The sequence below is a fragment of the Opisthocomus hoazin genome, chromosome 4 (genome assembly GCF_030867145.1).
Source record: "Opisthocomus hoazin isolate bOpiHoa1 chromosome 4, bOpiHoa1.hap1, whole genome shotgun sequence".
Classification (NCBI taxonomy): Eukaryota; Metazoa; Chordata; class Aves; order Opisthocomiformes; family Opisthocomidae; genus Opisthocomus; species Opisthocomus hoazin.
Window position 1 is genome coordinate 1,145,077 of NC_134417.1, and position 16,936 is coordinate 1,162,012.

The 16,936-nt window shown below is 47.1% G+C and overlaps 1 protein-coding gene across 1 annotated transcript in view; it reads left to right on the plus strand.

Moving 5' to 3' along the window:
- Nucleotides 1-2,771: 2,771 nt before the first annotated feature.
- The window catches only part of CAB39 (calcium binding protein 39), a 43,236-nt gene continuing 29,071 nt past the window's right edge, over nucleotides 2,772-16,936 (plus strand). Inside the window, exon 1 of the mRNA XM_075417536.1 lies at nucleotides 2,772-2,871. The gene's annotated coding sequence lies outside the window, so the exon portion shown is untranslated. The remainder of the gene's footprint in view (nucleotides 2,872-16,936) is intronic.

Below are 16,936 nucleotides of genomic sequence, written 5' to 3' on the forward strand. Positions count from 1 at the left end.
CTTTCCACATCGGAGATGGCACCGGGAGTCTCTTTTCCTCTGCTGCTGTTGTTGTTTCCTGCAGGACGTCGCAGTGCAGCCCGGGAGCTGCCGGGGTGGGAACGGGAGCGGAGCGAGGGGGCTGGTGGGCGCAGGGAAGCCGACGGGACGTTGTGGGTGGTGACGTGCAAAGGGTCCAGGGGTGAAAATCCGTCTCATGGGGATGAGAAGTTGGACTGTGAAATACCGGAGGCTGCTGCCAGGCCGCCGAAGCACAGGGCTCGCGCAGCGTGCGCGGGCCGTACGTCCGAGAGCGCGACGCGCGGGCAGCGCCATGGCCGAGCACGCTGCCCCGGCTCGCCCGCCGAGCGCTGCGGGGCCGCTGCGGTGTCTGCGACGGCTGGGGATGGTAGATGTTGTCGGGGTACGAAGACTGATTTTTACTTGTTTGAGTTGTTTTTTGTTTTTTTTTTTTATTTGAATTTGGTAAACCTCCAAGCCTGGGGGACGGGAACGCCCGGGGAGGTGACCCTGCGGTCCCCAGGGGAGCGTGTGGGTCCCGCTGCCCGCGGAAACCCCACGGCACCAACTCAGGTGCTGCCACAGAAATGGCTTCGGCTCTCCGCCCGCGCAGTCCCCTCCCCGCGGCTGGGGTAACCTCGCACGCCGCGTCACGGGAGCCCGCCGGCTGTGCGCGCAGCCCGGGCGAGCGCAGCCTCGGCCCCTCCGCGCCCACCGCCCACCGTGCCCACCGTGGCCGTGCGTGCGGCACGGCAGACGAGGGAAGCGCGGGAAGGGGATGCGGAGGCGCGCAATTAAAAAGAAATCTGGTCGGAGCTGTCAGCTGGAGCCGTCCGGAGCGTGAGGAGCTTGGGGACGTTTCGGGAACCCAGGCCAGCACGTCCCACGCTGCTGCACGGCGTTAGGGCGCGGGGGCAAGGTTTCACCTCACGGCTCCTAAGACATTCGAGAAGAGCAAGGAGGCAACCTCAGGAGGGGTCTGGAGAACCAGTCTGGTGGGGAGCGGCTGAGGGAGCCGGGGCTGCTCAGGCTGGAGAAGAGGAGGCTGAGGGGGGACCTCATCGCTGTCTCCAGCTCCCTGACAGGAGGGAGTAGTGAGGGGGGGTTGGTTTCTTCTCCCAGGTAACCAGTAGAACAAGAGGCAGTGGCCTCCAGTTGTGTCAGGGGAGGTTCAGATTGGATATCTGGAAAAATGTCTTCAGAGAAAGAGCGGCCAGGCCTTGGCCCAGGCTGCCCAGGGCAGTGGGGGAGTCCCCATCCCTGGGGGGTTCAAACACCGTGTGGACGTGGCAGTTGAGGACATGCTTTAGCAGGCAGGGTGGGGTTGGGGTGGCGGTTGGACTTGACCTTAGAGGTCTTCTCCAACCTGAATGGTTCTCTCATTCTCTGATTCATGACCGGTGCCATAAAAGTACGTTGTTCCGCTTTAAAACCGTGGCGGGTGCTGTCCCGCACCAACGCACCGTACCAGCCGGCTCCGTGCCGGGAGAGAGGCGGGCGTTTATTCGGGTCACGGCGAGAACACGTGCGTGTCGCCCGCCGGGGCTGCCGGAAGAGCCCGAAGCCCCTCGGCGCCGCGGTGGGAACGGCAGGAGACCCTCGGGCTGCAGTCCGCGGGCGCGCGGGGCCGGCTGAGGCCCCGGCCCACGGCAGGACGCCGCGTCGCCAGCCCACGCCTGACCGGCCCCGGGGCCCGCGGCGTCCGGGCACGGCGTCCGGCGGGGCAGGGGGGGCGAGGGGTCCGCGGGGGGCGAGGGGGCAAGGAACAGTGGTGAGAAATGGAAATTGTAAAGGGATAGATAGCGAGTACAAATAATGAATCATAAAATTTAAATTAAAAAAATTTAATAATAGTAAATAGTGAAAGAATGTCAGGTAAAAAGAGTAACACGTGACAAAAAATAGATAATAATAAATAATGCAAATAATAAATAATAAAATTTAAATTAAAAAATGGAATAATAACAAATAATGAAAGAAAATTGGATAAAAAGAATAACACATAATAATAGATAATAATAAATAATACAAATAAATACCAATATTTAAATTTAAAAAAATGTAATAATAACAAATAATGAAATAAAATCGGACAAAAAGAGCAACACATGATAAAAATAGGTAATAATAAATAACACTAATAAATAATAAAATTGAAATTTAAAAATGTAATAATAACAAATACTGAAAGAATATCGGATAAAAAGAGTAACACACGATAAAAAATAGACAATAAATACAAATAAGAAATACTAATATTTAAATTTAAAAAATGTAATAATAACAAATAATGAAATAAAATCGGATAAAAAGAGTAACACATGATAAAAATAGATAATAATAAATAACACAAATAATAAATAATATAATTGCAATTAAAAAACCTAATAATAACAAATACGGAAAGAATATCGGATGAAAAGAGTAACACATGATAAAAAATCGACAATAATAAAAACCAAGGGGCCGCACCATGCGCAGCAGAGACCGTGGACCCCCGTGGCGGGGGTCCCCACGCCCTCGCGGGGCTCCGCTCACCCCTCCCCCCGCCCGCCCCGCGTGGGCGCCGCCCTCGGCCCTCCGCGCCGGCAGGGGGCGGTAGCGCGCGGCGGCGGGCGGAAGCGTCGCCGCGCTGCGCCGCCCCTTGCCGCCGCCACCGCGCTCCGCCGCCGGGCGAGGGAAGGGCCGCTGCGACGCAGCCGGGCGCTGGGGCGGGCGGGGGGGGGGAGGGGGCCGGGCGAGCCGGGGCCGCGCCGCGCCGCGCCTCTGCCTGCAGCCGCCGGAGCCGCGCCGCCAGCCGCCGGAGCCCGGGGCGGTCGGGCCGACACGGGCAGGCCCCGCCGGACGCGCCAGGCCGCGCTCCGCACGCAGGTACCGGGGGGCAGTCGGGCCCGGGCCCGGCGCGGCGGGCGGTGTGTGAGGGGAGGCGAGGGGGGTGCGGGCCGTCGGGCCGGTGCGTGCGGGGCGGCCGCTCGGGGCGGGGCCGGGCGGCGGGGAGCGCGGCCTGGCCCGCCCGGTGCCCGCCGCGTCCCTGCCCCGTGTGCCCCGCTCGGCTGCCGACGCTGGGAGGGCCCGGGCTGGGCCTCGGCGGCGGCGGCGCCTGCCCGGGCTCGCTGGCGGCCTGGGGACGGGGCAGGCCGCGGCGGGTGCCGGCTCCCCGGGGGTGGGTGCCGTGCGGGCTGGGGCCGCCTGCCCTGGGGCGGCTGGGGGCCGGGGCGGCGGCGGCGCGGCGGCGCCTGTTACCGCCGAGTTCCCCGCACGCCGTGCCCGGGTATGGCGTTAATGCGCGAAACTGGCCCGGGCTCACCTTGGCCCGCAGCAGCGGAGCCGCCCCGGGGCGGGAGGGGAGGGCCCCGGTCCCGGCACCGGCGGGAGGACGCGGGCGGGCAGTCCCCCAGCCCGGCCCGGCGAGCGGCCGGCGGAAAGCCCGGCTTGGTTGAGCCCTGCGCGGCGCGGAGCGGCTGGGGGTGCGGGGCCGGGTCCCAGGGCTCTTCCTGCGGTGGTTCCCCGTGGCCGTGGCCGTCGTGACAGGCCTCTGCGCAGGAAGGACCGGCTGCCAGCGCTCTCCAGGTCCGCGGTTTGCAGGCGCTGCCCCGCGGAAAGCCAGCGCAGCGTGGTTTCTGTGTTCCGTGAAAGAAGTTTTGTTGTTGTTGTTGTTGCTTTCCTGCAATTCAGTGAAATGCTGTTAGCGTTGGAACTGGGATGTGCCCAGTATTTTGGATTTGAGCTTAGAATTTTAATGTTTTTTTAAGAAAATGTGATTTTTGGTAAGCGATCATCTAGGTGCGTAGGATTTATTTAAAACCTAAACGCTGTCTTATGAGAATGGTGTGATTTAATTTGCATGATGAGTCAATGATTAAATTAAATGACCTAGGCTCTTCAGTTTCGGTGAGGCAAGTAACAATGCTTGGGAGAACAGTTTAAATGTAGGTCAGAAATGAAGTTTGATGAGCGTCAAAATGCGGTAAAGTTTTGCGCGTATGTGCTGTTTTGAGCTTACCTGTCAGAAACTCTCAATTCAAGGCCCTGTGTTTTCCTTTCAGCAGCGTGGTTCGTTGTCAGGAAATGTGCCTTCCTTTTTAATGCAACGAGCTGGTGAAATCATATACTGTTAGAGGAAATTTAACATCCTGAGCTTGCGCCTTGCCTTCTAAGCTTTGAAATAATAGATTTTTACTACTTATAACACCCTGTACCTTTAGTTAATACCTATTACCTAATACCTGTTGATGTGGCACATGCCTTTAACTGCAGAGGGAAAAAAAAGGCCAAGAAATTTTCTGTGAACTAGAATGAGCGTGGTGCCTGTTTTGGAGTCAGAAGTGACTTGATTTTTTGTTTGTTTTTGGTTGCCCTGTACAAATTGGCAGCTTATCTGATCTGTAAGAGTGACACGATGTCTTATGGCACTGTGTCTCGGTAAGATCTTGTCTGTCACTGACTCGGTGTTATAAAAATACTGTATTTTACAACTAGCTTCATGGTTGTCTTGTGACGTGAGAAGCTGTTGAGTCAGCCAGCTAGTATAGGCTTTGCTGAAGTTTACTTCTATTTAAGCTGTAATCTTGATGGTAGCGTGATATATGTGTCGTTGGGTACTTCCCTCGGTCAGACGGAGGAAGTACCTTAGCAGAGGAGGAGATGGTGTCTGGTGGGCTGGGAGCAAGCAGGATAAAGGTCCTGTAGTGAAAGTTTGTACGGAGGGGCCAACATGCTGCCGAATATTTCTAAATTCTGATAGTGTTGGTTTTTCTCAAGTTAATTGCACTCTCTCATTTATGTTGATGCAGAGTTCTGGAACTTGGATGCGTTCTGTAGGGATTTCGTGCACGGTTGTAGATGGAGAATTATAAAACAATTCATTTTTTTTTTTTAAGATATGTGTTTTTATACATATAAAGGGAGACTAAAGATAAGTGCCATTTAAGTAATACTTTGTGACAATATGTCTTTGAGAGATAATTATGCTCTTTGGGTATTATCAAGTGCGGACAAATGCGCATTCCCAGTGGGGTGTGATAATATTAAGAAAACTCCACCTCTTGGAATTCCTTGATTGCTTTTATGAAACATTTATTCAGGAGGGAATGGTACCTATTTTGCATTCTGTCGTGGCAGCTAATGTGTTAGTCTCTTAATTAATGGATGGTAGTTGAACGAGACCTTACTGTTGTGCTGTACGTGCTGCACCTTCTAGGTTTTTCTGATTATTTTGTGAATGCTAGAATTGCTGACCTGTGTCCTTGCTTCTGAATCAGTTCTGTTTTGCACATTTTTTTTTTTTTAAATGAGATGTTGGCAGCCTTAATTTGTGTGTAAAAATCTTTCTGAAAGCTTTGCTAATCTCTACAATGTGCTTAGAGGCTTTAGACGCTTTTTAAAATGACGTCTTTTTTTGTACTGCGCGTGGAGTTCTGGAATTGCGCTCTAGTAGTTGATGGTGGTTTGAAGCAGGGGGCAGGAAGGAGCCGGCATGACCTCTTGAATTCCCTTCTGGCCCTGCTTTTCTGACTGCTGACACTTTATCATATGGTTTAATTACAAGAGCAGCTGTTAAAGTATGATTCTCTTTGTCCAATTGGAGACATCTTGCAGCTTTCTGTCAAAAAAAAGATTTGACTGATCTGCTCCTTCAAAATGAATAGCACCACAACAGCCTGCACCTATTTTATGTCAATAACGTGCAAAGCAAAAATAGGAGATGAATTCAGAATATTGCATTTTGTACAGTATACAGTTGAAGTGTTGTAAATTTAACAATTTGTGATAAGGAAATAGTGGGCCATGTACACTTTTACCACTTCTTCTTAGCTGGAAGTTGAAGGCAGATATTAATTACGTTGGACGAAAACCTCTTTAGCTGTTCAGTGGTCGTCAGGCGTAGGGTTCACTGTAACTGTGTATTTTTGTAGCTGTAGATAAGCCTCGAGCAAGATGACACTTCCTTTTGCTGTTAGTGCTCAAGACTGCACTGTTCGAACAGGAGAACTTTTAATCACAGAAACACAGAATGGTAGGGGTTGGAAGGGGCCTCTGTGGGTCACCCAGTCCAACCCTCCTGCCGAAGCAGGGTCACCTACAGCAAGCTGCACAGGACCTTCTCCAGAATATCTCCAGAGAAGGAGACTCCACAACCTCCCTGGGCAGCCTGGGCCAGGGCTCCGTCACCCTCAGAGGGAAGAAGTTCTTCCTCATGTTCAGACGGAACTTCCTGTGCCTCAGTTTGTGCCCATTGCCCCTTGTCCTGTTGCTGGGCACCACTGAACAGAGCTTGGCCCCATCCTCCTGACACCCACCCTTTCTTGTGTAGTTTGGGCGTTTATGAGTCTGAATTGCTTGGCCGTTCAGCGCTCGTGCCCTGCTGCCTGGGCGCTCTCTCCCGCCGTGTTTTCGCTCAGTGCCCTGGGTCCTGCCCCGCAGGCTGCGGAGGTGCGAGCCCGCAGGAAGCTGAAGTCCTTCCGTTCGAAGGTGAAGCGTGGTGCGAGAGCCTTCCCCGCCCCCAGGCGCAAACCCAGAGGTTACGTGGAAGACGGTGCTGTCTGGAATTGTTTTGATGGACTTGAGCTCGGCTTCTAAATGCATGCTTCAGGAGCACCCAAGGCTTAAGCGGGTGTCATGCGAGTTCGGTCTTTCTTCAGCCTGAGCAGATCTGTACGTTTTCGTTACTCCACCTGATGATAAAATGGCACATTTGTTTGTCCCTTTTTAAAGTCTCTTTATAAAGGATTGAATTCGGGATTGGTCCAAACTGGAAGCAGCCGAAATACTGTGTGTGTACAGGAATAGCTGTGGTTGTTCCTCAGCAGCCTTCATGGCCTTTTTTTTTTTTCAGACAACATTAATTTAGAAAGTAAATTGCTTAGGTTTAAAGAAATGACTGCAGTTTGCTTTCTAACTCGCATGTTTTGAGTATTCTAGATAATACTTCATACAGTCAAAAGATGCTACGAAAAGTTCCTGAGTGCAGACTTCAAATACACTAAAAGGAAGCAAATTTTTTAAGCCTATCCACAAGGGCATAAAATTATGGGGGAAATAGCTGAGTGCTGTGGCTAATCTCTCTGTTTATTGGAAATCTGCTACTGTTAAATACTGAGTTCCTTCTAGAGTTGCGTTTGCTCTGTAATTTTTCCCTCCGTTTCAAACGCTCAGGGAATTCATCACTAGAAAGATACATATATCAAGATAATTCAAAAATTGAGAACTTGTAATCAGTGCAGAACTGTAGTATTAGTGTAACATGTTTTTCCAAGTTCAGAAACATCTTTGGATGAAGTTACTTGGGAGTTACTACTTGGAGTTGTTTTTAAATGTTCAGATACACCGTCAAGTGTTTGACAGCGAAATGGCTTCACCAGTGAAAAATTGCTGTGTGCTGCCTTTGATCCTTACCCTGTTGTGTATTTTTTTGTCATTTTGTATTGGTAACAAATTCATTTTTCTTACTAAAAGAATGTAACTAAGAGTTGAACTGCAAACCCTACAACGTTTGAAAGGTGACACTTTGAAAAGAGCTAAAATAAGACTTGGCTATAAATTAAATTGAATTAATATGTCAGCTTTTCAGGGAATTGAATATGCCTGATTGCGAGAGAAGTGCTTATGTTCAGTCACTCGTGTGTGTGAAATGCATTCTCTCCTTTCAAGTTACCTGTGCTAAAACATATAATGAAAAAATTGAGAAGCGTTCCCAGAAATGTGGAATGTGCAATCTTTTTTGGCTGCTAGGGATGCCCAGGCAGACAGCTGACATCTGAAGAAACACCTTTCTGAAAAGCTTTTTTGGTTTTGTATCCTGACTTTTCAGTAAAACATGGTAGTGCACAGAAATATGAAGAAAGCCGGTTGAACAGGCAGGCGTGGAAGGCCGCTTTGTCTCGCTGGCCAGCTCTGGTGTCTGGTACCGCTTCAGATTTTGCCAGGTAGAAGCCAGCTATGTGCCTTCATAGGATCACAGTGTGGTTTGGGTTGGAAGGGACCTCACAGACCATCTCATTCCGCCCCCCTGCCATGGGCAGGGACCAGCCCAGGGTGCTCAGAGCCCCGTCCAGCCTGGCCTTGGACACTGCCAGGGAGGGGGCAGCCACAGCTTCTGTGGGCAGCCTGAGCCAGGGCCTCACCACCTGCACAGGGAAGAATTCCTTCCTTATACCCAGTCTGAATCTTCCCTCTTTTAGTTAAAACCATTACCCCCTGTCCTATCGCAACAGGCCCTGCTAAAAAGCCTGTCCCCATCTTTCTCATAAGCCCTCTTCAGGTACTGAAAGGCGGCAGTAAGGTCTCCTCGGAGAGGAGGCTGGCCAGCCCCAGCTCTCACAGCAGAGGTGTTCCAGCCCTTGGATCATCTTCGTGGCCCTCCTGCTATTACTCTCTTTACTCCCCTGGCCACAAGAGCTTACCTGGGAAGGCTTACCATGGATGGATACCTTTTTCTTCCGAGTATTCGGAGTCACGCCAGGCTGCTTTAAAAAAGTCTGTAGACGTGCAATTATGAGTAGCATCTTGCATGGTGTGGTAGATGTGCGTGCTGATAGCACATGCTCAGAGCATCCTGCTGCAGTGGAGTCTCTGATCTCTTCCTCTGGGTAAGCAGTTTCAAGAGTTTTTGCTACAGCTGTAGAAAAGAGGCAAAAGTTACTTGTGTCATTATATTTTACTTTGACTCTAACATGGAAATTGTGCGCTTTACTGCTTTGGCAGATCATAGTCCTTCTAATATGTGTTAAAAGATTTTTTTTTTCCTGGTGTATTGTAATGGTTTATAAAATTAACCAGCGTGTAATATTTTGACTTTATTGAACACCATGTCTAGGCAAAGAAAAAGCAAAAGTTCGCAGAGAAGTAAGATTTTAGAAAAGAAATGGTAGAGGATTTTATTCTAACCAAATGAGACCTCAGTGATACAGAGGTGGACTGAGTGTAACAACCACAGGTGAGCACGGAGAAGTCTCTCCCATACCATTTATGAATGCATCGTTCTTCTAACCCATAACACCTGCTGCTAAAGTCCTAAGTTTCTACTGACCAGAGACTGGATGTGATGGAGAAACTTTATGGGAGAATTTAATGAGGTACCTGTTAGAGGAAAGAGTTGAGGCATGGTTCTCGATAAAGCCTTTGTAAATGCTCAGTGCTGTGTTAGAAAAATGTTGAGAAAGTGAAGTTAATATCTTAAAAGTTAACAAATACTCAGAAACTCACTTTGCTTACACTGGTTAGGTACAAAAAGCTTGATTACACGAGTGTTCTTAAGATTTTTTTTTTCAGCGGGACCTTTTGTTGAGTCCGCACATGAGAGAATGCTTAGTGAAGGGGCAGCCTTTGCGTGGACTTGTTTAGTCACAACGTAGTATTTGGTCTTTTGCTTTGTTGTGTAAAACTCAGTTCTCTGAAGACAGGAGGATTCACCTGCTCGTTGGTCTTTCATTGGTTCACAGGTACTAATGAAAGTACATTTCACAGTGTTCTTCGGCAGCATGGTGATTCTCCCCCTTTTTTTCAGGTAACGATGCTTAAACACAAAGAATTTTCTCCTGTGCTTGAGTGCGAGACCTTGTGCGTGTTGTCTGGTGGAGCACTCGAGAGCTTACACTTCCAAAGCTTTTTTCCCAGTGGCATCCATCCACGGTGTGAGATTCAGTGGCCTAAACATAGGTATCTAGTGTGATAGATGCTCCAAGGTGTCTGCCCACGATGGGTGGGAGGTTTGTGATCTTTCTGAAGGGGCAGTTGGAGACCAGCTGTGCTGTTCTCATGCCTTTCCAGTGGCACCCATCATTCAGGCACCTGAATTTCTGCCACGGGATTAGTTGTTAGTCTCAGAATCTCCGTTTTGGGCTTCCAGAAGAGGATGGGCACAGAAGTAGTGACCGCGTGTTAGGCACGAAGGTTCTGTGTTGCCTGATGAGAAAGGAAGATGAGGGGTAGAATTCTGCTGCCTGGGGCAGTGCTTGAGAGTCTTGATGGAGGGACCTGATTTTGCTGTCCTTGGCCTTGTTGCATGCTGTCCAGCTTCAAAATCAAATAAGGAAAAGTTCCCATGGAAAATTTGTCTTTTTTTGTAGTCTGGTGTAGTTTGTCAGCGGAATGAATGAAGGTTTCTCTTAAAAAAAAGTACAATTGAGCAAAACTAAAATAATCAAGATAATTAGAAAACTATAAATCTAAAAGCATTGGGTGTTGGACTTCACGGCCTTGCTGCTTGAACATGAGAAGTTCAGCTTGTCTTAAAATATGGTCTGAAAGCAAACACCAGATCCAGTGACCAGGTCAAATAGTCTTTTTCCATGGATTTCATGGATAATGATCAACAATGAAGGAAGCTTCTTGAAAATATGCAAAGTTTTCTAAACAAGTGCTGTTCTGGATGTGGTCATTTAGATTTGTAATCTCGAAGAAAAGCAGTATATTGACTCATCAGTATTGACTAACATAGTTCCGTTTTACATCTATAATTGACATTGAGCAATATTTAAACTCTGCTAAGTCTGTAACAGGGTGGAGCTGGAGTAAACAGTTTTTCTGCTCGGAGCTGCATCCACTCCCGGAGCGGTTTGGGCAGAGTCCTGGCCTGGCTGTGCCGTCTGGCTGGCGTTACTTTGAGACCAGGAGGGGACTAACATCCGCAGAGCCAGAAGAGCCTCTTTATTTCAGAGTTACGGAGTAATTTCCAAAAAGTCACAAAAACTTCAGGGTGTTTGTGCATGACGAAAAACTTAGGAAGGTGTTGAAGTTTTGAATTCTGTGAAAGAATTGCATGTCAGTTTTTGTCATTCTTTTGACTGGGAAGAAACAAACAGCTTCCAACCCCCCAGCTTTCTAACTAGTGATGGTAGTTACTCCCTGTATGTATACGTTTTTATCTATCTTAAAGAGAAAGGAACTCTGTTCAGTGAGCTTTCGTTCTTGTTTGGGAACTTATAGGTATATATGCGTGTGTGCATATGTATAAAGAAAAAATGCTAACAGCCATATAGGCATGGATTTAGAGTGTACATCCAACAGAAGATGGATTATGCTTTTTTCCTTTGAGACTGACCATGCAAGGCTTTGTCCTTCCCTTAGGAATTGCACTGAATATGGTCTCGGCGTTGCTGCAGAAAGGTTGTTGGAGTGGAGTGGTTCTGCTCTCCCTGTGGCATTGGCCGTTGCCCCTCGTGTATTCACGCAGGTTGAGGACTTAAGGGTGTCAAATGTAGGAAGATATTTCAAATCTGAGTTGCAGAATTAGCAGTCTTGAGCTCTTTAGCAAATGAGGAGAAAGATTGTTGGCCGGAAATACAGAATCTTTCCTCTCTAAATTGGTTATTTTTAACTTTCAGAATTACTTACAAGCATTGGAAAGTCTTGGTAAATACACCAGAAGTTTCTACAACTTGGCACTTCTATTTGTTATGGTACTCTAACTTTTAGTGTTGTGGATTCATGCCTCCAAGATTTATACCAAAACCGAGAAAATCAGGCCTTTCATCAAGTCCCTAAATTAGATGACCAAACTAAACTGTAATTTTCAAATGATTGTGAATGGGAAGATTAAAATCTATTGTAGGAGCTAAAAGGGAAATCTGGATAGTTTGAAAAGCAATAAAGTGTTGAGTCTCTTACATTGTTTATTTAAGTCTTGTTTGACTTAGTAGTGAAAAAAAATTATTTTAATAGATATCTGAAATCTCTGAAGTCCCCTGATTTACTTCTGTATCTAATGGATGGTTGGTCAGTTTCCGAAATTATCACTGCGTGCGTTTGATTTTTGTTATTGTCAGAATTTTAAAGATACCATTACAGATTATCTTAAAGAACTTATAGCCAAAAGTACATTTTGACTGCAGTCAGACCTTAGGCTGTTGCCTTAAACCAGAGTCTTTAAAGCAAAACCTTACCTGCCTCTCCTTAAACTTAGCATTTCCCTAAGATGTTGATTACTTTTGTTGTTGCAGATGGAACTAGGGTATAGAAGATGTTTTGGAGAATTATGATTTCTGTTGGCTGGCCTTCGTAATCAGAACAAGTCTTTTAAGTCTTTTAGTATAGGAAAGTCTCATGGGTGTTTTTTTGTTGTTTTTTTTTGATCAATTAAAGCTTTTGAATAACTTCAGAGTTTATTCAGGCTGTGAATTTTGATAGCTGCAGTTTTTCACTTCTTGAGTGTTTGATTAAGAGCTCTTGTTTGATTGAAGCCTCTTGATGATGTAGAAAGCAATGACACTATACAGTTGCAAACTCCTATCAAATTATTGTTTTATAATTCCTTATTTAAATAACATTAGTGTTGAGCTGGTGCACCAATTAACAATTTTAAAGGTTGTTTTTGTGTGTGTCCTCCCACCCCCTCCCCACCAATCCTAAGGAAGAGAAGGTGCTGACAAGATACTGAGGTAGCTGAAATAATCAATAATACACAATGTAGGAGTAGAAGTATCAGCTAAAATGCGAGCATTTCAACCTGAGCTTGGTGTCAGCCCTTTGGAAGATCTGTCCTTCGGAATTGGGAGCTACAGAGATGATGTGTGATTGGTCCTTGGGTAAACTTAGAGACGATAACTTCTGGTAGTTTTCAAGTTTCCCTTGGCAGTGTTACACAGTATTGCGTTAGGGGAAAGTTAGGAGCTCTTATTTTAGTATTGCAAAACAGTTTGATAGTTCCTTTTTCCAGTCCAGCTCTTCAGAGCAGATCAGATAAGGAAACTGTCCCTCAGAGATGCTTCAGTTTTTCCGCTGTGTTAGTTGGGCTAATATTAGTCGCTGCTTGGTACAAGCCTCATTTTTCACTTGCTGTCTCTCGACTGGTAGCTCTCAAACGGTTTTGGTTTGTGGACCCCTAGGTGTGTTGCAGGAGAGATGCTGACATCTACATAGAAAATACCAACAGTGCTGATTTTAGTTACATTTTGTGAACCCTCTGGGCTGTTGTGCCTTGGAGAATCACATCTACAACAGCTGTTGCTAGCTGCTTTGAAGTAAAATCAGGTGGGAAGTCTTCCATTTGGAAAGGTACCTTTCTGCTGTGGTGTTCTCCCTGTCCCCCCCGTTCCCTCACCCCCCCTTTTTTTTTTAAAATGCAAAAATGGGTTTTGAAATCTCTGGTCAGCTCGCCTTAGTTCTAGCAAGCAGGAGCGGTCACGTATTTTCTTGTGAGATTGTCTGGAATAAATTTAATCTTCAGACTTTCTATGAGGACCTTCTACCTGCCTGTCCCGAGGTGGTTATTTTCTGGTATCTGTTACTCTGATGGCAGCGGAGAAGTTTGCTTGCCGTGATCGCGTCTACCTGGAAAGATAACTAAAGTGTCCCCAGATGAAATGTAGCGTGTATGTGTATCTGATGGGTCACCACAGGCATCTGACACGTCGTTTCTGTTCTATTTCCATTTAATGTACAAGTGACTTTCAGTAACTGGAACTCTAAGGTGGTGTCAGGAGGGAAAAGGACTTTCACGTGTTTTTTTAGGAATATCTGATGTTTCAGAGTGTGTATGCTGACGTATCTCGCTGTATCTTGGATCTTTGGACTGGCATCTCGTGAGTCGTCAGAAGGAGTCTTGGTTAGGTTGCCTTGGCAAGAGCTTGGACACATTTTGGGGGGGGGCACACATTTTGGCTTTTCTAGATCATTCCCCCTTCTTGATTCCTGTGCTGCAGAGCATTTCATAGTATGAAGTGGAGTTTGGGGTTAAGCTGAAACTTCTCTGCCCCTGCCTCAGAATCTTTGAAACAAAAGGAAAATCGAGTGGCATGGCGTTAGAAATTCTGGCTCGCGCCTTCTCTCTCCCGAGGGTTTGTGCCATGGATAGTTCTCCTAACCCTGGTATGCGTCGTCTCTGCCCTTACATACATCTTTCTGTGATCTGCCTTGCCCCAGAGGAGCCCACCTGTCTCGGCAGTTGAGGTGCGATGCGGTTTATGTATCAGAGATCGAATCCGTTAGTGACTTGGAAGATTTAGCCCAAACGTGAACTGGCAGGAGAAACAGAGGTGGTTTGAGGGAGCTGTGCAAAGGACACTCTTTTTGTAGCTGCATTAGGTGTTTTGTGATCTTGAAGTTACTTACGTGGAATTTCTGTGTCACCGTGGCTGGTTCTTTTCTTGGGAGAGTGGAGTGAATTACTCTTTAACGTTTGGTTTTGTTTGCTGGTTTGTTTTTATTCTCGTGGCACACCGTTTGATCGTCAATTCAGTAATCACTTCTAGTGTAGTTGGAAAGGGAGCTGGTTTTACCGGTGTATTTTCTCTTTGCTGAACCCATGACAGTTTTGTTTTTGTTGAGGCTAAATTTCAGCCAGCTACTTCTGTGTTTATTGCTTACAAACACACTAGTGTCTTGGTAGCAATGAGATGTACATCTGAATGTTACAGAAGTGTCCTGGCCTATAATGTTTTTGTTTTGGTTGTGGGGTGGTTGTTTTTTTTTTTTCTGTTTCCATTGATGCCCATGAAACTAATCATTGATCTTGAATATTTGGGGAGAAAGAGAAGTTTCTGCTAGCTAGCCTCTGATTTTGCTGATTTTCGCACTGTTTTCCTGCCTGCCACATTGCCCTTGGTACAGCGTACTCAGGAAGAAGCAGGGATTTCCATCGCAGAATAAGCTGGGTGAAAGTTCCATACTAAAAGACACCTCCACACGGCTAGCTTGAGAGAATCAGACACTTGATCTATGGTGGTACTGATGTTGGTTGGCAGCGTGAAGGCGAGAGCACTCTGTATAAAGGCACTTAGCCAGGAAAGCCCTGGCACGGTTGCAGTTACCGCAATCGGAGGTTGTGTTTTTTACTAATATAAGCTCTATCTGCACTGCTAGGATTTACCAGCAGAGTTGTGTCAGTAAACCTTTTGTATTGCCATCAAAAAGGTGTTCTAAGTGCCAGGGGTCATGGCTAAAAAATAGTTTGACAGAAAGCAAATTCGTCAGATGGATAACCACCTTATGCATCAGCTCAGATACTGGCTGTGCATCAGCTCCTTGTACTAGGTAAGAGATAATTTAAGGAAAAAAAATGAACTGCACAACTTTTTGCCTTTACTGAAGGAGGATGTAATGAAGTAGAAGGAAAGGGTTCACAGGAATGGTGGGGTCATGATTCCAAGTCCTTTATTGATTGCCCTCTCCTGCTTTCCCTGTGACTCAGTACGTAACTCCCATAGATAATTGTCAGGAACTCCCTTTCGCAGAGGAGATATGTAATCACTGAATAGTGTGCCAAGCTCTCTCGGTTTTGTGTAGCAAGAATCAGCTTGGATTCAGGAGACTTGATCTCAGAATAATTTACATTTTAATCTTTGTGTCACGCCAGTAAGATCTCTCAGTAGAGGTACAAATGGCAGAACTGAGGAGTCATCCGTGGTCTCGGAGTCACCTCCCAGGAGTCTGACCAGTTGACTCGCCGTCGTTTTGCAGCGCGGCTGGCTGTGCCTGTTGGTTTTGGGTGTCAGCCCCACTGATGCCAAGCTAATGCATGAAAGCAAACCCAGAGACCTTTAAGCTACGCTTGACTGCGTGTCGTCCCAGCTAGTGTGGGAAGGGCTGCTGGGGCTGAGGTGAATTGTGCAGTACTCTGACGTAAATAGTCTTTAGCTGCGAATTCCCAAATTGATTGCTTTGGAAGGCAAGCCCTCCCGGGTGTAGCATGTCAAAGCAGAGACTGACGTAGTTGGTTATATTCTGCCTATGACAGGGGCCAGCAGGAAAGATGGATACTCCGTGATATGTCTTCCCAGTTCTTTAGGCAGTGTTTTGAGCATGTTCCTGGGCTACCTTGGGATCACTGTTTTATAACCCGTTAACTTCTTGCTTCAGTGTTGTTGTTCCTTAAGTGATCTTGTTCCTTTGTAGGTTATGTTTATTGAAGATCTGTTGTTACTCAGATTAATTAGATGAAGAGCTATCATGTCTTCAACTAGATAAACTTAGGCTGAGCGTTAGAAGTTTCTAGCAGGCCACAGAATTTGGTTTCCAAAGGAAGCAAAGGAACCATGGGAAAAATATTGTTGGTTTTTTTTAGAAGTAATACTATGACACGGTTCTTATTGAACTACATTCAGGTAAATACCTCATCCATTTTGAATTTCTTTTGCTAGCTTTGTTAGTTGTGCTGCTAGAGAACAGCTTTACTGCGTGTAGTTTATTGAGGGAGTATTCTCTCAACAGTAGCACCTGGGATTGCACCTGGAGCAGTCCCAGGACCGGTCTCGCACTTTCATTCTTCTCAACTTCTCTTCAAAACAGAACGCCCAAAAAGCACAGGTGCCTTTCGCTTCCCACCTTGTGCTGTACTTAGGATTCTCGTCCTCCCTCCTGATGCAAGTAACTTGCATTTTAGATAATCTGTTTTTCCTCTGTCCCTTGCACTCGCTTTCTGATTAAAGCTAAGTGCTGATGTGCTGTTGTGGTGCTAGTGGGGTTTGCTGTCCCTGGCCCGCGCGGTGCCTGGGGTTCCCACAGCCGTCTGTCTGCAGTTATTGGAACCTGTTGATTGTAGGCCATACTGCACCGTGTGAAACTAAGTCAGATACTAAACTGCAGTGTACTTTCTGCCTCCCCCTTTGCCCCTGCTTCACTCTCAGAGTTAACCCTTAGATGTCTGTCAGGAATCTGATGCAAAGAGAAGACGTCAGGAAAGGAGTGGGAACCATACATGCCAAGGAATGGAAATAGTTACAAAGACTACTCTCCTGGCTTTGCATTTTTGCTGCCAAGGGTGGGTAGAATGGCATGTACGTAATCGCAGCGTTTTTGGTCATGTAACAAATATTGTGGGTTTTGTGATGATGCGGTAAAGGCGTCTGCGCCACCGGGGGCCTGACTGCAGTGCCAGGTTGTGAGGAGACTGACTGAGCTTCAGCCTGGCCAGCAGCGGGCATACCGTCTGACAGCTTTTCTCGGAGCCTGAAGTGCAGCTCTTTCCTGTGCGTAGCGTGTTAGAGATGTGTTCCTTTTT